Source organism: Plectropomus leopardus, chromosome 13 (assembly GCF_026936395.1).
Source record: "Plectropomus leopardus strain MGB_pleo_1.0 chromosome 13, ASM2693639v1, whole genome shotgun sequence".
In the NCBI taxonomy this organism is placed as follows: domain Eukaryota; kingdom Metazoa; phylum Chordata; class Actinopteri; order Perciformes; family Serranidae; genus Plectropomus; species Plectropomus leopardus.
Window position 1 is genome coordinate 16,237,946 of NC_142188.1, and position 21,639 is coordinate 16,259,584.

A 21,639-nucleotide genomic window follows, 5' to 3' on the forward strand; every position below is an offset into this window, starting at 1 on the left:
AGATTCTGGGAATTCATTTGGTGCTGAGTATATACAAATTACCTCGCAGCCATTGGAGTCACCCTGAGAGGAGTCAGTGGTCTTTGTGTATTGGCAGCCCTGCTTCCATGTTATAATGATAGGAATGGACGTAGACCATTTAAGTATCAAATCAATAGCAAATTAAATTTTTTAGCAGTGCAAGCTACACTCAGAATCACCTGTAATTATCCTTGACAGACTCTGGTTACGCTGCTTTCCTGTCACTTTGCGCCCACATTGCTTAGACCTACTCACAGCAGCTGCTGATTTTATTTCATATCTAATTAAAATAGTGCAATTTGTATTATTGTTTTTTTTTTCCTGTGAGTCATTCATATATTTTTTTATGAGTGAAGATAAATGGCACATGTACTCAAAACACTACCTGAACACCTGAAATAGGTTAAGCAGAAACACATGCGTCTAGCCTGGTGGTGTGGTTTGGAAAATGGGCTAGGACCTGATTTAGATAAAAACACGATGACCCACAGGCGCTCCTATAATGAATAGTGTGTCCTCGGAGCCTTCCGTTTTCCTCCAGCTTACCACATTTGTCATTTTCATATGAATAAACAGGCCTATTTAATCTCTCTGTCCTTTCATGGGATTTTGTGGCACATATACTCTAACAGCAGGCTACTCGTAGCCTACAAACATGCTTGTTTTGTCCTGTTTCCATTGAATGGTTATCAACAGAATCTCCATTGCAAATGAACCAAAGAGAAATGCAGGACCAATCCGTCATTTTCTGAATTTATGTGGAAACTTGTGACAGTGTATGGAATTAGATCAGACCTCGTCCGTTTTTGTCACATAAACTTCAATAACAGCTGCAGTTTAAGCATAGAAAGGCCTTAAAGGTTCACCTAAGGCTGCTGAGTGAGTCAGGGAGGTGGTTGATATGTTGATGCTGACCTGTCAGTCTCCCTTTGCTCACTTCTGCAACACATCTACTGTTGATCAAGTGGAAATTAACTGCACCTGAATGACATGCCATGCTGGGAATCTGCACGCTGGCTCTGCCTTTTTAATAGACTTACACCTCATTTGGCCTCTAAAGCCTGTGAAGCCTCCCATGGGATGGCCTGAGGCGAAGACACGCTCACACACAAATGCATGCACATACAGAAAGCCAGAAGGAGTTATGTGTATGCCAGAGGGATAGATGTAGAAGGATGTGGAGAGAGAAAAAGAAGGAAAAATGTAAAAAAGGGGGGAGACAGAAAGAAAGATTGCTTGCAAGAAAAAGATGGGGGAGAAGGAGACAGAAATGGAGATGGAAGTAGACAAAGAGACAATGGTAGATAAAGGAGAAAACACAGAATGAGCTTGTGCTGTCTATGTCGGGCAACAGCGACAAAGCCTGATTAGGCCATTGCTGCACAGTCAGGGAGGGAGCAAGGGCTGAACAATGCAGCCCGCTTCCCCTTCATAACAACAGACCTTCCTGTCTGACCCCCTAACCTCTGTCACCGACAATTCGTGTCACAGCCGCGACGACACCCTGTCAGACCCACCCCTCCCTCCCTCTCTCCATCACCCACCTCCCTCCCTCCAACCTCAGGTCCGTCAGTCCAACCTTGTCAGCCGATGAACCCCAAATTATTCACTTTTTGAACAGCAGGTGTGATAAAGGGGGATCTTATGTTTATGTTTGTTTTGAGAGGTTTAATGCTGCTCAAAAGCTCTTCAGTGTTGGTCGAGAGCAAGAGAAAAGTTATGATTCAACCCTCTGCAATTTTTTTTTTTTTTTTGCTTCATATTGGCATATTTTCAGGTTTGAAACTAATCTGAATTCGAGAATGTACTAAAACTGGTGCTGAAAAGAAATATCTGTTTTTAAGTTTCTGACTTTGTGTCCCTGAAAAACACATACATAATTTAATGATTACGAATAACAACTGATTACAGCATTATTTGAGCAGCAAGAATTGTTTATTTATTCAGTCATTAAAGAGAAAATCACACAGCAACTATTTTGTTAATCAGATAACAGTTTCCGTCAGTCAGTTTTCCGAGCCAATACGTAATTTTGGCTCCAGCTTTTTGAATGTGAGCATTTGCTGCTCTTATCCAAGTTATAAGAATATAATATATTTTGCGTTCAGACTGATAGTTGGACAAAACAGGTAATTTGGAGACATCACAATGGATATTAGGGAATTGAGTTTCATTCATTTTAACATTTTTAAGTTTTAAAAACTAAATCCAAAAATCTAAATCATAATTATCAATAACAAAAATACTTTCTAGTTTCAGGCCCTAAACATTATGACCTCATACATTCACTGTCTTGGTCTTATAGTTTCCCTACTCCCTACTGTATTTACCAAGACCCATTTGACAAAAAAAGAAAAGACTGAATAAAGTGGTTTTATGATTTAAGTTAGAACACAGAAGGCATTTCATTTCTGTGAGATTTTTACAATTATATGCTTTTTTAATATTACTTATATAGCTACAAAAAAGGAAATCCCCTGAATATGTATTGGTATAAATAATGCACTTTCAAAAGTGTATAATTTTTAGTGTAAAGTCCACTGTTGTCCTTGGTGGTGTCATGAGGTTGTATACAGATAGTGTCCAGTATTAAACACAACAGAAACAGACAAAAAGTAAATACTGTGTTTTTTGCCTTTTGGGATGTGGAAAACAAAGACGTCACTTAGAAATTAAGCTTCCATACAACTAATTTGGATTTTGATTACTTTTGGGAGTGTGGGAAGTGCTACTGTTTTGGACCTTAAGCATGTGAGCTTATGTTCAAAGCTCAGAGCGTTGGAGACTGAGGCTCCTAAATCCTGTGTGTGGTTAGATTTATGCAACAAAAGCACATTGGTTAACTTAAAAAAAATATGGTTAAATGTTAATAAAGTAATGAATTAAATCTGTCTCATCCTTCAGACCCTTTTAACTTCTTCTAAATCGAACAACCTTTAAAACCCTACAAAATGTAGCAATAACAAAGGAAATGCATTGTTACTGAACTACAAGTTGTGACTGAACGTTTTGCATTCTTTGTGAATGTTGTCTGACTTGGTAGGTGAAAGCATGACATTTCCTCGTGATGTTGACCGTCATTATATATCATTCCAAACAAACTTTAAATAAATAACATATAAATGATTCATGGGAGAATGCCTGGATTGCATTTGCATAAGGCACATACATTATTTTAAAGAAAACCTCCATAGATAACGCACTAATGCTTGTTAATTTCCACCAGTTTGTTTTGTAATCATTCTGTGCAGTTTGATGTAATTCCAGCAGATGGTTACAGCAGAGTTTAAAATCTGCTGCAAAATGGCATCCCTCTATCAGAAGTTAACAGTTAACGACTAAAGCGATTCTCCAGTTAAACCATATCTAATTAGCTTTTGCCAATTCCCCCCTCTCGTACCCCTAAACTCTCCATCTGCTGTATTGGAGCTTCTGATAGTGAACTCCACTTTGAGGAAGAGGAGCCTCTGCAAAGCTTTCTCTCTGTTTCTTTTTTTGTGGCTGGTTTGAAGTCATCTTTTGTCTGGTGAGGGGGGTTATTGTCTACATATTAAGTGAGGTTCTGTAAGGGTTTCGGCAGCATCTTGACTCCCCTAAGCTGAGGAGCAGCTGAGGTTAAGTGGTCTCCTCGCTCATGGCACCCATCTTCTTCTTCACCATGACAGCTGGGGACCAGACCGTTGCCATAGATACACTCTCCACCCCCCAGTCGACTGCTCATTTGAAGTTAACACACACACATAAATGTATATATGTATACCGTGTACAGTATCAGTTAATAAGCATCTTTTTTTGGCCCTTTAAACAGTTTCATCTGATCTCTTTACATTCTCCTCTCTAAGCAGCTAAACTAAAAAGTGAACAAAATGAATACTGGATCTGAAAGCAGAAAACTCTTTTCCTTTCATGCACTCTAAGGTTTAATTGTTATCTATTAGAACTGATTATGAAAAATGGAAAGTCAGTTTTTGGAACCGTAAAAATAAATCTCAGTCACTGTACATGACTGCCTTTCTGTTTGTTTTGCTCAAAATGCAGAACTTTTTCACTGAAGGTGGAAGAATTCCAAGAGATAAACCAGTGATCAGGAAAATAATTTCAAATATTATTTTCCAATAACACACTCCACAGGGCAACTTCTTGTGCGCCAGGCTACAAAAGGCACAGGTCTTGTTCACTGATTGAATGGACTGGGATTTGCTTTTATGCAGAAACTTCTCTGGGTGATAAATTCTAAGTCTGAAAATGTATGAATACTATAGTATCATTAATTCTAAAGCAAACGTCATTTATTTTTGTCTATCACTGTGTTAAGTATATTTAATTAATTTAAAGAATGAAAGATTTTTAACTAAAAAATATACAGTGAATGACAAAATTACCAAGAATTAACCATCTATTAGTCCTTGAGCAACAGACCAAGATTATTAAAAATGGGACAAAATACAGTGACACAGCCTTACCAGCAATTCTTCAGACATTACTGATAAAATTATTTGCTTTCCTCACAGTGACTTGATTTTTCTGCAAAAAAAAAAATGTGATTGCAAACGAATATTTGGATAAAGTTATCAATATCTAAAGGTAACAACAGTTTGTAGACTAAAGGCCTAAAAGGCCTCTCAGCCTCACTGGACATTATGGACGTAATTTGTCACATCCTATAAGAATTCACGTCCTTAGTAAATGTTTGTGTTGGTTTTTTTTTGACAGATTTAGCTCAGAGCATAATGTTTGTGTGCTGAATTTATGTTATGAATTTTAATATGATCAGAAAATGTTCTCTTCAAAAAATATTTTCTATCAAAAAGCAAAGAACAACAAAACTTGTAATACAGACACTTCTAGCAATGTCATAGATCATAACTAAATGTATATACCACCGAAGGCCTGTAATGTCAGTGCACATTGGCCTTTACACTGGTGAGCGGCAGGTTTGTACACAAAACTACTAGATGTGTTATTGATGTGTTATATTTCAGCCTTCACTAAACCTACCAGACTTAGCTATGTTATGTTGCTTTTCTCAACAATTTTGGTTAGTGTTTAGCCCAAAAATCTCAATTTATTACTTACAAAGCCAGTTTCCAATAATGTATAAAAGAGTAAGCACAGACTTTGCATGGGTAAGGATAGAAGAGCAATTACCTTGAGATTCAATATTTGCTTACCTGGCATGCATCTCTTTGTCAGAGTGACACAAAAGCCCACTGTGTTCCATTTGTTGAAGGCTGCATTTTCTGTAAATACCATGGGAAATGTGATTCAATTTGTGTGATTTTGATTTATTTTTTAATTGCACTACATTTCTAAGAACAGAAACTGTTGTCCGAGCAGAGCTTCACCTTAGTATGTTACGTTAATAAATGTGAACTATAAAACAAAAAGAATGGACAGTTGGTTTATAGTAGATTACTTTCGAAGACTATTGTGATGTGTCAAAGATAGAAAAGATAGAAAATGCATTCTGACAGCAATTTTACATTTTAAAATTTGTCTGATTGCTTAGAAGATCGAGAACAAAAATCAACACCCTGCCTAAAAGTATTTGCAAAGGTACATTTTGATGTAACAATATTCCTGTGCTTTGCGAGATCTCTTATATATGTTAACAAGTGCAATGTGTTTCTTCCTCAGTCACAGTCTTAAAGATCTCCATTCACTGTCTTTGGTGGCACCTATGATGTTAATTGCGGTTTTGGATCTCTCTGGCGGACCAACCATTGTTAGGTGGTGTAAAATACATCACTGTGTACCGCTTGTGATTCTTTCCTGGAAATGTCGCCACAGACACCCAGTTACTGCAAATGCAAGGACTTCCAACAGTGGGCCATAGGCTCAATCTCCTCTGTGTTACCTTATTTCACAAAAGATAGAAAATATATTAATTGTATGAAAATCTTCAGGGTTATTACATGAAACAGTTTGGCATACTTTTTCATAATGTGTTTAAGCCGAAGTTGACATATTTGTCTGCTGATGTAAACAAATTTAGAAAAGATCTTTAGCACCCCATATCTGACAGTCACTATAAAAGGTCCGATGCAGATGAATCTGCTGGATTCTGAAGCAGCTGTGATGCCTCTGTAGGTGTGTCTTGTTTACTTACCAGTAACGCTCTCCTGTGTTAGCAGCATCCGGTGTCAGACTTAAAGAGCAAAAACCAAAAACGCTAAAACGTTTGGATGGGACAATGCGGAGGCCCCACCCAGGACCCCAGACCAGCAGGCTGAGATTAGAGGACATTTGTTCCACAATATTGCTGCCTCCTGGTTTCCTAAGGCTGGTGCGTTTGCACAGAAGGTGCAGGCAGATATTTGGGCAGCGGCCAAAGCCTTTCCTCGCTAGCGGGCCACCTCACTAGAGCTGCAGGTGCTGAGAAGGACTCCCCACTGCTTCCTTAGTGTGGTCTGCGACCCTACAGGCTGATGGAACAAATGCTGGTCTAGGGAAAATAAACTTATCTCATTTGGATGACAACACATAGCCTCGGGTTACAGTGTTGTGTTGCACCAGTTTTGAGAAACAAGTCGGACGGGGTCAGTGGCTCAGAGGGAATGATGCAAGTGATGGTAAAGGATTTGTCTTTGTATTAATATCTGAACTTTTAATAAAAAATCAATATATTGTTACAGATTCGTAATGCAGCAAGACTAATAAAGTGTGAAATAGTAATGATTTTGCACTTTGGGAGCATTTGGTAGGTAACTGGAGGTATTCTCTGCGGAGGGGCTCTCTGCAGGCTGACCTGGCCCTGACCCCCGAGGTGAACCCCATCACGCAGAGGTGTTAGCATGCCACCCGGTGTGATGGATCACCCTCAGATCCCTGTGATCTAACAATCGTGGCCAATCATCGAGACTCTCACTGTTACTATAATGATCGGCAATGATTCGGGGCCCGGGTATTCAGATGATGAATGGTGCCTCATGCCGGGTCCTGAGAGAGGGAGAGTCAGCCTGGATGGAGCCAATGTCTATTGACGGCTTTTGGTAGGCCGGGCAGTTGTTCACATCTTTATCATAATGAAGTGGAGATACTTAACCCTGGCGTACGTGGGGGTCTCTTGGTGCCTTAACACTGATGTTTAAGGTGACCCCCCTCAGGGAGACGCCCACACATTGGCCAACCCTTTTTGCCAGATGATATGCTAATTTTTGTGACCTTAGATTGAGCTGGGTTACTTCCACCTCTACTGGAAAAAAAGATGATGAGCTCAGCACAACATGTACCAGATTCAGGTTTTATTTACATGCATTTAACTTAAACTTATTTAGGTCATTTAGCAGAAACAAAGTCATCCTGCACAAAAACTGAAATCTAATGTATACAAAAGATCAAGTAACACTTATGTATACAGCATGAGCTCCATTTGTATGAGGAATAAAGCATTTCTGCAGCGATAAAATGTTTGAAGCCAGGTTCTGTACTGTATCTCTATATAATACATGCAGCGTCTATGTCTGGCCTTGGATTTGGGTAAAGGCTGTCACAAGCTCACATGAGTGCATGCATCACAGAGCAGGGGTACTCATCCAAACCCCACCCAAAAACCCACTCCCCCGGTGCGGGGAATTACTAGGCCTCTCCCAGCTCCTGGTAACCCCTTCATTATCCACACACCAATGGGTCCGGATCAGATTCAGCCTTTCTGCAGGGGGGAAAGAAATGGAAATTGGGAGGCAGGGGCTGCAGTCCATGCATCTGAACAATGCCTCAATGTTTAAGAAATGGCCTCATGGATGGGAAGTGATAGGGTTCAGTTGTGCTCGGGCTGGAGCAGGCTTCCTTGTTTTGTGAGAATGAACAGTTCCTCTCGATCTTTGGTGATTTAATTATCATGTGCGTAATTAGCAGCACAGATAAATAAATATTTGTGGCTATATTTCTCCCATGATCTGTGCTCTCTGTGCTCACTCCTCTCTCGGTCTTCACCTCTTTTCTCTCTCTATGTCCTCTATTCATTTTTAAATTAACCTCCTAATGGACCTCATCTGTCCAGAGAGAGCCTATTAACTAAAGCCCTACTCTCATCCAGGGTGCCTGCCACAGAGGGCTGCAGACTCCACCCACGTGAACCTGTCCCTTACTGCCCGTCAAACCAACAGCCTCGCACATCAGGAAACAAAAATCAAAATGTAGAGAAGAGGTACAAAAGGATTTCATTATATATAATTAATTACCTACCGGCCCTTTTCCGAACTGAAGAATTAGAGGGCTTTAATTGCTTTATCACCCAGGCCTTGTGAGCGCGGCAACTCAGCAATCAGCCTGATTTGTTTTAAATGAGCTGCCATGGGATGAGGTGGACGTTTGATGCTCTCTATCTGCCCTCCAGCACCTATAGGTGAAGCGGTGGACTGAAGGGGTGTAGAGTGAATGGTAAATTGAATGTCTGTGAATGAATGGAAATCAACAGTGTCAGTGAAGCTCCCTAACGTTTTCTACCGGCCAAAGCAGTCTTCAAGAAACAATATGTTAAAGGGCCTTTTTTTTTGTTTTAAAACCCCGACACACAAACTCCCTCAGGATGTGGCGATAGCCTTGGGATTTGAACACCAGTGTTACAGAAGCAATTAGCATATTCCTGTATTAAAGGAGGGAAGCGTGACAGTGTTTTCCAGGATGTCAGTATGTATCATTAAAAGGCATATTTTAATTAGGGACATGTTAGTTCGTTACACTAAATGGATTAACATTGCTTGTCAAGGGTAGAGATATGTTTTACATTTAAGTCCACTGGGGAACAAGGTCTCAATTTAACAAGACATCTTAAGTTGAGATGGGTCTTGTTAGTGGGGATTCAGAAATGGCACTTAGACAGTTTAATATTTTGAATATGTGTGAAGATGCCGTATCGCTGGGCCGGCTGTTTGTGTGTAACTGAGTGTAAGAAGTCAATTATTATATTGCAAAAGTCTGCAAGCTGTGATCTGGAAACAATATGCTCAAAGGGCAGACAGTTTGCTATTATTTGCAAAGTGCATTAGTAACAAAAAGACGACTCAAAATGGTTTACATTAGAATTTGTAAAACAAACTATCTCAAAGCACGTTTGTCCCTTTCAAAGTTTATGAGGGGAAATTTAAAGGCGAGCAGCTTGACAGCATACTTTCTGACGATGCAGCGAGTATAGGTTCTGCATGACCGTTTGGATCAAAGAGTGGTTATCTCTCCTATTGAGCTGTTCTCACCTCTGTCTTCTCTCATTATGAGCTGGACAACAAGAATTTCCCTCCATTAATCAGAACCCAATTCCCGGGTCAGCCATCACAGAACTCCTAACAAGCCAAAATGCAAAAAGAAGTGTGGAAATAAGTAAAATAAAAACAAGACAAGCATCTCCTGAATGTCATAGATGCTCGAGAATTGATTTCTTCCCTGTTAGTGGGGGAAAAATGGGTGAGAAACTACTGCTTAGCCAGAGGTTCTACTAAATTAGATTCACTTTGTGTGTGCAGTCAGCAATCAGTCAGCAAAGTCAACTTGAACTGGTTGTGAAGTAAGCACATATTCATATAAATTGGTTTTTTTCTGCAGTGAATGAAATAATCCCTGACCTGACCAAAGTGGATCACTCTACATACATTTATACAAGTTTTTCCCATCCATTTATGAATAAAGGCTTGTGTAAGAGAATGTGTTTTTCCATAAAAGAGTGTGTCAAAGGGAGAGTTATTGGGATGTGAACCTTGCAGCTATGTTTTTACATTTCTTACACACCTGCTGTGCTAACAACACCCCTGCAAGGATAACATCCAAGAGGATTTGCATGCAAAGGTTGAAAAAAAGCAAAATAAAGTGCCTGATATGTGCTGTACACATTCACAACATTCCCTCTGAAACGTGAGATTCATTCAGACATGTGTAAATGTAAACATGACGATAGATATGGAGCATTTCAAAATCATATGAATAACAAAATACATAGATCCAGAACTTGCCGTGCTCATTTTCCATGAGTAAAAGATTATCTTCAGTAGAATATCATCACTCCCCTCCTCTGACTGTCACTTAGCCCCGTCTAGGTATAATGTCCTGCCCTACTTTGCCAGTTCTTGATTAAAATGTTGACTTTTTGCTGGGTAATAACCTGATTAATGTAATTGAATGTAAAAGGGCGTAGCTCAGCAGCACTGCTGATCACTGGAGATGGATTAGGAGAGAAGGCTTTCAAATTGAATACAGTTCTCCCTCCTCAGCTTGTTAATTGTGCCGTTTACCACTACCTGAGTCAGTGACCACTGCTATTTAGTCTCTCTAATGATGATGCACAGTCCGACCCAACCACAGATAATTAAAAAAGCCTACCCCGCACCAACCCCCCATCTCTCTCTGTCTTGAGTTTGGTGTTGCATTGACAAGCTGCACTAAGGCTAGATATTGAGCTGTCCGCTTCGCAGAGTCTTGGCTGCAGGACCCTCTAAATGCTGTTGTGTTGTGTGTTTTCTAGAGGGAGTGTTAGGTATAGATCCTTGGTGTTTGGCTTTGATTGACGGCAGAAAAGTGTGAGGTTTCATCATGTCCACGGTTTTCCCTCTTTGCCTCACTCATGTTAAACAACTGCTTCTGTGTTATCATTGTTTGAAATATAAAAAGGCAAAGAAGTGTCTTTTTGTTAAGCTTTAGAAATCTTTGTTTTCCAGTTGGATGTCTTAAAGAAATTTTGGTTTAATAAAGATGCAATGTGTAGGATTTAATGACCTGAAAATGAGAATGATTGTGTTTCCATTACCTTAGAATTAGCTGCTTATATCTATGTATGGAGCAAGTCTTCTCCCACCATATTGTTTCTGCAGTAGCCCAGAACGAACAAACCAAACGCTGGCTCTGAAAGGGCCATTTGCATTTTCGCATCAGCAGCTGTAGTTCTCCTGTATGCTTTGCACATGGGAGAAGTTTCAGTTCTGCAACTTCACTGCTAGATACCGCTACATCCTATACACTAGACCTCTAAACCCCTAATACAGTGCCATGTTTGTAATCTGTACCTTGGTAAATTGTGAAGAAATTAGCTGATTTTCTTCATGGAATATTATAGAAAATGGTCACACATTTCACTTGGTCGAACATGTCTCTGTGTAGCTTTGTTTTGCAGTGTAGTGCAGAAGCTCGCACACTTCAAGTGTTCAAGTTGTGGTGGACAACCAACACACCAACGTAGGTTTTTAGTTACTATGGACAAATGACATTTATATGTTGGCCTTGGCACGATGCAAAGAAATACTAGCCTCATTGTCATGACCCAACACAGTGAGAGACAACACAATGTTGAAGAAAATGGCAGTATATATAATCTGTCTAACATGCAAGAGTGTAGGTTTTGTTTCAACAGTGGGGGGTATGTACATGAATATGTACATGTCTCATGGAGACGTCCTCTATGCGATTTTGTACATGAAATACTTAGTTGCCTGCATTGTGGTAAATTTCTTTGGATCAATTTATGGTGTAAATATCTTTAAATTTGTCCCCAAAAAAGTCCTCTGCTACTTTGTTGTTTTTATTGGGGGGGACAAATGCTCATGTTCTAACATTGAGAGTGTGCGTTGCGTCGCCCCTGAAATCAATGCCTCTACTACCTAACACCACCATTTGTGACTTGTATGTTTCGGGCATCACTAAAGATTATTGTTGTAATGGATTAATCTGCAGATTTTTGCTTTGATTGATTAATCGTTCAATCACTTAAAACATGAATGGTACGATCACTATTTCTTAGAGTGCAAGGTGCCGTCTTATTTTAGTCAAACCAAAAGTTCAAACTCCAGAGAGATTCAATTAACAGTGATACAAAGTATGGACAAACAGAAATTCCTCTCATTTAAAAAACTGGCACTTGCAAATACTTGGCATTTTTGCTTGAACAATTACTTGATTTGGTTATTAAAATAGCAGCTGATTAATATTCTGTCAATCAGCTAATTATTTCAGCTCCAATTAATTTTGTCATTAGTTAGATTAAACACAAATTATTGTTTAATTTCACTTGAACTGTAGATTAATTCATTTTTTCATTAAATTTTAGGCACATAAGATAACTGCCACATGTATTTACACAGGGGTTAGAGTTAGGATTAATAATGCAGAACTCGGTAGTCTGGGTAGGCAGAGTTTGTTCATTTAAACATAAAATAATGTCTTCATCTGCACCGTGATAAATATAAAGACTCAAAATTTCCATATTACATCTGGTTTTAATTCATAGATGCTTTCTTTGTCTTTTGTCCACATCAGTTTGATTAGCCATATAAGTGAATAGTTTATGATTCTGTAGGAAATGTATTCAGTTGAGAGTATTTATCCCCACTGTATAAGAAATGTTGACTTCTTTCCAATAAATTTATTCCGTATAAAATTCAAGCTAATCCTTGTAAATGTGCCCTATTGCAGCAGCGAGTATGAGGAGCATTTTAAGAGGTCTGAAAGGAGAAAAAGCAGTCTGTGAATCCACACTGCTTGCAGTCTGGAGCAAGTGCTGAAATAATTAGGGGAGAGAAATCTTTGGCTTGTGCAAACTTCTTTCCACCATTGCAGAACAAAATAATAAAGAGAATGTGTGTGAGACAAAGGCAAGAGACCCCCACGGTGCCTGGGTCTCTGCTTCCTGTCAGGAGTATTCCTGCGGGGTTTCACATGACAAAACGCAGAAAGTTGTTTTGTCCCCGTGCCTGTCACGATACACCCTCATAACCGCAGCTGTGTGTTTGTGTGCATATGTGTGTATGTGTGTTTGGTTGTGTGGTTGCACATGTGTATGTGTGTGTGTGTGTGTGGCTATGCTTTTCTTTTTTTGTGCTGGCATGTTGTCTCGCTGTCTTCGCTGTCAGCTCCTAGCCTGGCACCTGCTCTCATGTTCCTAATTAGTCTCATTTAATTAATTATATTCTACAGCACATCTCCTCTCTGTTCATATGCAGCGTCTTTCTGTAGGTCTCACTCCCATCCTTCTATTCGTCTGATTCCTTACACTTTATATGCAGATCATACAGAAATCTTTATTTTGTCTATATCAGTAATACAGGAGTTTGATGAGAGGCAGACGAGGTTGCATCAAAGTTAACGTTGCAGTTGTCTCCTGCTTAAATCAGGTGTTATTTAAATGTCTAGTGAATAGGATTTAGGGGAATATATAGGCAGATTTCTGCAGACTTCTGCAGAAAACTAGGCTTCTGATAAAAACCTCCTGAACCTCGGGAGCTTAGGTTATCAGAGAAAAGAAAAGTAAATACACATGAGCAGATCAGATCAGCCTGTCTGTGATGAGCTGAACATCTTTAAGGAAACACTGATTTGTAACGTGAAACTACTGTTGTTTTGTGTTGTGTTTTAATGGTTTAAATCACCAGGTTTGTTTGTTTTGGAGACAAAAAAAAAAAAAAACCCGGGGATAACTCTGCTCCCAGTAAAAACCACCAGAACATTTTGATATTAACTTATCAGAGAAAAAAGGTGGGCATATATTTGCGGGTACTGGACTAGCCTCCCAACCTGAACAATGTCGCGGAAACACTGTTTTATAATATGAAACTGTATTAGTGTTTTTACCAGTTTTAATCACATGGCCTGTATATCTTGGGTAGAAGGGGCAGCAACATTCTCTTAAAGTTATCTTATATTTCACAAGAAAAAAAAGGGAAAGTCACCTCCAGATGCACCAAATGTTTCTAACCATGTAAATCTGCAATTACCCAGCTATGTTCCATGCTGAATCCCACTTGATCATAAGTCACCTTTTAGCATGAAGACTGCCCTTAAACAACTGATAACAGCAGGTGTTGTGCTGTGTGCAAAGACTGTGGCACATGGCCAAGACTGGAGACATGACACCAATAAAAATCTGTAAAACTGAAGTAGGCCTACTGTTTAATAAACATAAAATAAATGTGATTTCCGGGAAATGTATTAAAGTATTAAAAGTAAATGCATGCATGGATAAAGGTCTAAATGAATTTAAAAAATAAAAATAATTAGAATAATGAGACGCTGGAACCACAGAATGCTTTTGTATGAAAAATGACTCACAATAAAAAACAGTTGCCAATTAATTTTCGAATTAATCAACTAATTGTTTTAGCTGGACTTGTATATTTTTATATGGTTTTTGTGCAAAAATCATATGTCAAGTATGTAGCAAATAATAGTGGTTGAGTAAAAAGTGCAGTATTTTTGACTGAAGAGTGAGTGGAGTTAAAGTGGAAAGTGACATGAGTTGAAAACAATCAAGTAACGTAAAAGTACTTCAGATTTGTACTTAAGTACAGCATTTGAGCAAATGTACTTGGTTACATTTCAGCAGTGGACAGCAGAGGGACACACAGTAGCTGACATCACAGTAATTGGACCAATCATTGGAACTAGTATAGTATATTTCTTCACTATTTCTTGCAATATGCAATCACTGCTCACTGCTAGATGCCACTAAATCCTACACACTGCTCCTTTAAACACTAACCATGAGAGCATTTTCACTTAAACAGGGAAACAACATGCGTCCTTTAGTTCACCGTGTTATCATACTCTCAAAAGCTGCACTTGGTAACTTTTTCCACCTTCTCAAATGTGATGCCAAATGAACGGTTTCGCCTGCGAGATACGCTGACAACCAGCTGACTCTCAGACAGAATCTCTTCAGTAAGCTGCAGGAAAACAAGTCAAGTTTTAAGCGTGGTGAGTAAACAGAAATCAGGAAAGCACTTTACCTGTGACAGTTGGCCTAAGCACCTCTTTCTTCTCTGTTAGCTTTTCTGTTCCATTTGTCAGGTTCACTTGGCTTGTATGCCAGCATTGTCTATTAGGTGTATTTTCACTGTGCTTAGCACTACAGTACAGGACTGAATTGAGAGGAATGAGAGAGAGAACTGAGTTTATTAGCCCCTGGCGTCTCTGGAGTAATTACTCATCATTTGGCCTCTACAAATGTAAGTGAATAGTAAAGAATAAAAGTTTTAATGATTGTCAAGATACTATTTAACACTAAAACCATTAAACATGTATTCTAAAGTTGCCTTTATGTTGCATGAGGTGTGATAATTCCTTCAAATCAGGTGACACTAAGAAGGGGGCATCCAAGGTACACAAGCCCATCAATGAATGACAGTGGAAACAGCGTTGAATTTCACTTCCTGATGTCAGAGTAGAGGGGCAGTCAGTCGCAGGCAGCCTCCCAGCTGCCCCTCATCCCGTGTTTTCCACTAGAGGATCCTGGGCTTAAAGAAAAGATGCCATTAATAATTTAGAGCCTTGATGAACACCACCCAACACCGCCACAAAAGACAAGATCAAACTTTTGGCAAAGCCGGCGCCGCAGCGGGCTGATAGTGTTTCCCTTCGTAGCACGCTGTACGTTGACCATATGGACATCATAATCACCCGTGGGATGAATCAGCAGATTCTTGATCTGGCGCCCAAAATCACACGACACCTTAATTAGCTGGTGTTGATATCGCCCTTCACAGTGCTAATTTGTCACCGCCAACAAAACAGCTTCTGGCAAGCGCGTTTCTGTTGGATTTTGTCGACTCTGCTAAGGAAACAGAGATGGAGCATTTGAGGTGACAAATATTTGAGTTATGGGGGTAAAACCCTCCTCTGACAGGAAGCTTTACTCTGCAAAGCAGTTCTTTTATCAACAAAGATTTCACATTGAAACATGTTACAAAGCAACAGCCAATTATGAGGAAATAAGCACGAGTTTGTCTCTGTGATACCCTGAATAATAATAATAATATGCAGCCATCATTAAATTATTTGGAACTGTGTTTATTCTCAGTGACATGCAGTTCCCAATAAGGTGTAAATAATTGCTGCCCTCCTTGGGAGGCGTAGCCACCATGAAGCAGTGAGTTGAAAAGGTCAGACGTGTTCTGCACGCCAGCTCCAAAGTGGTTTATTAGCATCCCAACGACATATTCAGGAGATCGTCTGAGACATAATTACCTGGATAAGGTACAGATGAATACTGTATTTGGGGGAGAAGGCAAGGTTGGTTGGATATTGGCTTTGTCTCCATTAACCTGGAGCGCGGTGTTAAAGGATCTGTTTGTGGAGAGAAAATGACAGGGAGTCGGGCTGACGGGGCTGGACTGAGACAGTTAAAGGCCCCTCGCTGCATAGGATAATTAATAAATAAAATACCAGGGGAGCCCCTGCCATGCCTTCGTCTATGACAGGGGCTGTCTCCAGTGCGCTAAAGCATTAAATGACCAATTTCTGTCAGACTAACTTCCACTGCGCTCTCTCTCCCTCTCCCTTTCTTTCTCCCTCTCTCTTTTCACTTGCCCTCTCGTCTCCACTGCGCTCACCCCTCTCTCCCCCGTTCCCTCCCTCGCTTCCTCGTTTTCTGAAGTGGGGCTACTTTGCTCTCTTTGCACTGAGTTTTTCAGCGACTGATGGCTCTAGTTCATTTCTGCTGAATTAATTGGTCCCTGAATGAATTCTGTTGACAGGGCAATTCATCATGTGTTTGGCCTGACAGTGACTGGGTGTTGGGTAGGGGAGGGGGTTGGAGGCGTCGAGGAGTGTGTGTGTGTCTGTGTGTGTGTGTGTGTGTGTGTGTGTGTGTTGAGGCGGTGTGGGGAGCCAGTCAGAGGTGGTGGGGGTTGGTGATTGTGGCCTCCCACTTTTCTTTCTCCTCTCTTTGCCTCGTCTCTTCTTTCTCCTCCGTCTTGCTGGAGCTGCAGAGAGCTGGATGCTCTTGTTGCACTGTTTTACCAAAACAGTTGGGACTCAAACAAATCCACCCCCCGCCCCCCTCAGGCTGAGCTTCTGTCAGACAGAAGACCCTCGCTCAGCTTGAAGGGGGCACGCAGGTCAGTGCTACCCCATTTTACACATTTTGGCCTTTTGTTACACCCCTGCACACTTCCTGCCCAACCTCGAATCCCTCCCCACCACTTGATGTACACACAAACACCATCCCTCACCCCACAGCTCCTCAGTGCTTTTGGAGAGTGACATAATCAGGTAGCGAGGCATATTTAGTGCTTAATTACACAATGTGTCGCACAATGGCCATTCAAAACGATAATTTAGCTCCTGAAGGGGAATCGCTCTGCACTGCTGACTGATCTAACTGGGATGGGAATGGTATAATAGCATATAGTTGGCAGATGAGGCCTGGGTTGAGAAAAAGCAGCAATTGCATTTCTCCAGACAGCTCTCCGACTTCTCATTATTCTAATTGCGAACTATGCTACAGTACAGGATGCACACAGAGCCCGAGCATCCTTTGAGCTTGAACATGAGGGAAACCTCTTTAGGCTGTGTTGAGTCAATCAATGCTCACTCATTACAAACATCACAAAGTCATGTTCTTGTCGCCTGGATGGTCTCACCCGGCGACAGTGAAAATAACCTCATAATCATCGTTCTGTCATGATCAGGATCATCAGAGAGGCTTGAACTCTCTGACTCCCCTGCCACACTGAAATAATCTTAGTATGAGATGATGATTTATTTCCACAAGGACGTTTTCACGAACCTTTATTTAAATTTTCGCAGCCGTTCATCCTTGGACCAGGATGATAAACACGCAGTTGCTTCCTCAGGGACACTTCAAGACTTTTATATCTATTAAAGGCATATTCAAGGTATAAACAACATGAGAAACAACTCTCTTCACCCCACAAAGTAGCCTTACATTATACCTCTGTAGTGCCGCCTCTTCTAAACCCAAATCCATTTGGGATTAACAGATTTAACGAAGGCGGCGTTGTGAACAATACTGCGCCGGTGCAGCCACTAATTAAAGCCGCTTCTAATGAGGGCTCGTTGATTGACACAGCAGGGTTGGCCTCTCCCCTCGCCAGCATCAGCTATGACAGCCATATGATGAGGCTGATGACAGGCTCCCATGCAGGCAGATGACAGGACGTCACTGCTAGACCACCACCACTCCTCGTCTCTGAACAATACCTCGCTCATGTCACACCTCGAGATTCACCGAGTCTTGCTCCCTGGTCATCTCAGGGAAGTTTACACAGAGAATTCATTATGTATTGAATTATTGGTGTTTTCACTGTACTTTGTGACTGGTTATTATATTCAAAGGAACTACTCTGTAGACCAGGGATCCCTCATCATCCTCTGCCGCTCTTCCTGAGGTTTCTTCTTTTTTTTCCCTATAAATCTATCTATCAATTTTTTTTATTGATCTTACGATAATTTTTTTATTCCTCGATTGATATAACAACGAATTCACTGAAAATAACATTTTCAAACGTGTCATTTATATTTCAATATTTTATTCAATCACCTGCGATCATGACAGAGAATACACTACAGGGCATTATTCCCCAACAAAAATAGCTCAGGCTTAACTGGTTATCTATGTTTTACAGTCTGATATAAAGTCTCTCCAAAATAAAATTAATGCAAGAGCTTGTTCCATTCAAGTAAAGGGAATGTAGTGCAATCTACATTTAGCAATCCAACAAGCAAAAGCAGAGACAGTTTCATAAGCTTCCCCACTCAGAAAGACAGTGCCTTGCTCAAAGGGCTTGAGAACTTGCTCCAGTTCCCCCAGTAGTCCTTTCCTTTCTGTGTAACCTCTGGGTTGGAAAGTGTTGCTGTCACCGGCCACCGCTGCTCCAAGAGGCGACTTACCATGTAGTAGGAGCTGTTTCATCTTGCGGGTACATCTTGGATCAACTTATGCTGGGCTGTGCCCCACTGCTTTTGTTTGTTTTTGAGATTGCTGCTGGCCAGCTCACTCTTTCTGAAATGTTCAACAAGGCACCTTGTAGCCCCAAGTGCCTTGCTTATCTTTGGGAATCCTTCTTCGGGATCTGGTTGACCACTAACTGAAGTGTCTGGCCAGCACATTGATGTGAAGTAACTCAATGCGTCTCTTCCAAGATCCCGAGAGCTGCCACAACATTTGCAGCATTATCATGAACAGCAGCCAGCACATCTTTCAGAGAGAAACCACACTTCTATGCCTCAGTGGCAATACTTGTCCTAGCGTCAGTAGTGAGTGTGAGAGATGCAGAGGGAACAAACATATATAACGTAAACAGGACTTATGGTGCCAACTTGCTCCTGCTGCATCCTTGAGAAGTTACCCCAGGATGCTTCCGATTCAAGTGCTTGAGCATGGCAGTAATACTGCTGTGATAAGCCATTTCTAATTTGCAAAGATTGCAGAGCACCATGTTGTTTGGTCTCTGCTTAAAATACTCCCACACTTTAGATGAACATGGGCGAGTTTTTTTTGCTTCAGCTTGTGCTTTGGTAGGGTTCATGCTGTGACTAGGCATAACCATGTTACATCCTCTTTGCGACACGTTGACGCATGTTACATAAATCGACGTATTTACATATTACGTCAACGTGTCGCCCCAGCCCTACGATACTATGATGTCTTTATCAGTTTTTGGATGAAATAACGTACTATGACGTTTTTATCCATTTTTGGATGACGTACTATACTATTGTTAGGATCTATTGTGTCTCTCCCTGTGTTTCACCCTTGTTTCCCTGCCCCTCCTGTTCTGTCTGTGTTGTCTGTTTTCCTTGTATGTCTTTATCTGCGAGAGCGGGGCGTGGCTCTTAGATCCCATTCACCTGCTTATCTACACACCTGACAGTCATCACCTATGATCATCTGTCTCTCCTGCCTCAGTATAAAGCCCCGTCTCAATCTCCACTCTTCGCCAGTTCATTGTTGATCCCTTTTTGGTAAACTTCTCGGCCGGCGTCTCACTCCAAAAATTAATCTTCCTTTTTTGCCTTGGATTTTTGTGCCTCACAGTTTTTGTTTTTTCTTGCAGCCCTGCCATGGTCACATGCCACACAGCCACTACGCTCAACCCCTGTCCTCCTCTCGCCTCACATGGCTTTTTTTGGAATGCCCCCCGCCTCGAAACCAAACCTTCCTCCCGGTCTCCTGGTCTGCATTGTGGGTCCTGCTCAGTGTAATGTTTGAATGAAGCATGACAACTATGACGTTTTTATTCATTTTTGAACAACATACTATACCACTGTTTCTCAAATGGGGGTACGTGTAACCCTGGGGGTACATGGAGGTATTGCAATGAGTATGCGAGATTCAAAAAAAATAATTATTTCGAAAAATACCTCCTAAAAATAATTATGTTATAAAAAGTTCAGTAAAAATATAAATCTAAGTTCATAAACTGAATTTTGTACTCACTATTAAATTTCAAAATCTTTAAAACAAACCATGATGCTCCCCAAACTAGGATTGCTTGATGCAACCTGTCAAATGCATCACCTGTCGATCAATCACTTGCAGCCATCAAGACACAAACAATTTAGTTGTGATTGAAGCGCAGCAGCAATGTTGCTGAAAACACTGAGAGACAAGTGACAAACAAAGCAAAACCAGAACCGACGAAATACAAAAAAATATGCATATGCATAAATATGCATATAAAAATATGCAGACACTTCATAGTATACAATGTTGAAAAAGGGGCCAAAAATGTCATCATATAGCATGTTGAAAAAATGGCTGAAAACGACATAGTGTAGTGTTGGGAAACCGGCGATGGATGGAAACTCGCACCCAGATCCTAACCCAAGCTGCTGATTCCCCCCTCAAGGAAATTAACCCATTCATGAATATGTACAGTATATGGCTGCACCCTGGCTTATGAGCATGTTCAGTATGTTTATAAATCAGCAACAGCAGCCGTCTGAGCAAATAATGACATGAAACAGCATGTGGAGGGCTAGAAATTCCTCTGCAGTGGGAGAAGAAGGCTTCATTCCAATCATGACACCCAACGCAGTAGGAGGAGGAGGTTTCTATCCAAACGTGACACCCTAAGAAGCAGGCGGAAGTATCTATTCGAACATGACACTCCGAGCAGTAGGAGGAAGTTTTTCTCGAACAACCAACCCCAAGGCCAGCCAATGAGGAGAGATGGAAAGTGGAGAGAGTGATGATGCGATGGACATCCAGATAAAGACGAACAGCAGACCATTGTATGCAACTTTTCAGGGCTTTCTGTGCTTGTGTGCTCCTGCTTTTTCTTGACCTTGTATTAGACGGTATATGTAGCTCCTGTTAAAAGGAGTGAGGTATCTGTTGGTTTTTTTTTCATCTTAGAATAAAGCCTGCCTCGAGCAGTTTTAACCTTTTCAACCATACTTGGGTGTTTGCATTTCATCCTTCTGAGAATCTGGTAAGTGGCAAAAAAACACCAAACAAGACAAAAAAGAATTTGCTGCCTGGTCTTGACCAAGAGTGAGTTAAAAACTCACAAAACACCCAAAGAGGATAGTACCGGAGGTACTCCCAGAGCCACCCTGGATCAAGAGGGGACGGACCCGAGAGGCTCCCTCTGCCCGAGTGGTAGGGGGTTTATCTCCTGTCTAGCCAACCATTAAGGTAAACAATGTAGGGTATCCATCACTCAGAAAAAGAACTTTAGAGTCTAAGTAAGGGGGAGAGGCAGGCTCTTAATGAGGAGAGCTGTGGCTCCATCACATACAGTATAGTATGTTGAAAAATCTCAAATTTTTCAAGACATGTCAAAAAAATGGCTGAAAACTGCATATTATAGCTTGTATAGACATCTCATTCTGCGATCTCCACTGCCAAGACTTACCCTTCAAACCTGACCATCCAGGAGAGAAACCTGGGTTCCT

General features: G+C 40.8%; 1 long non-coding RNA gene across 2 annotated transcripts in view; it reads left to right on the forward strand.

Annotated features, from left to right (window-relative positions):
• The window catches only part of LOC121954345 (uncharacterized), a 53,291-nt gene extending 32,153 nt beyond the window's left edge, over positions 1 to 21,138 (forward strand). The window contains exons 3-4 of one of the 2 annotated variants that reach the window (XR_006106568.2): positions 19,577 to 19,701; positions 19,794 to 21,138. This is a non-coding gene — a long non-coding RNA (uncharacterized LOC121954345). Of the gene's footprint in view, positions 1 to 19,557; positions 19,702 to 19,793 lie in introns of both variants that reach the window. The other variant, XR_006106567.2, reaches the window with a different exon arrangement.
• Positions 21,139 to 21,639: the final 501 nt, after the last annotated feature.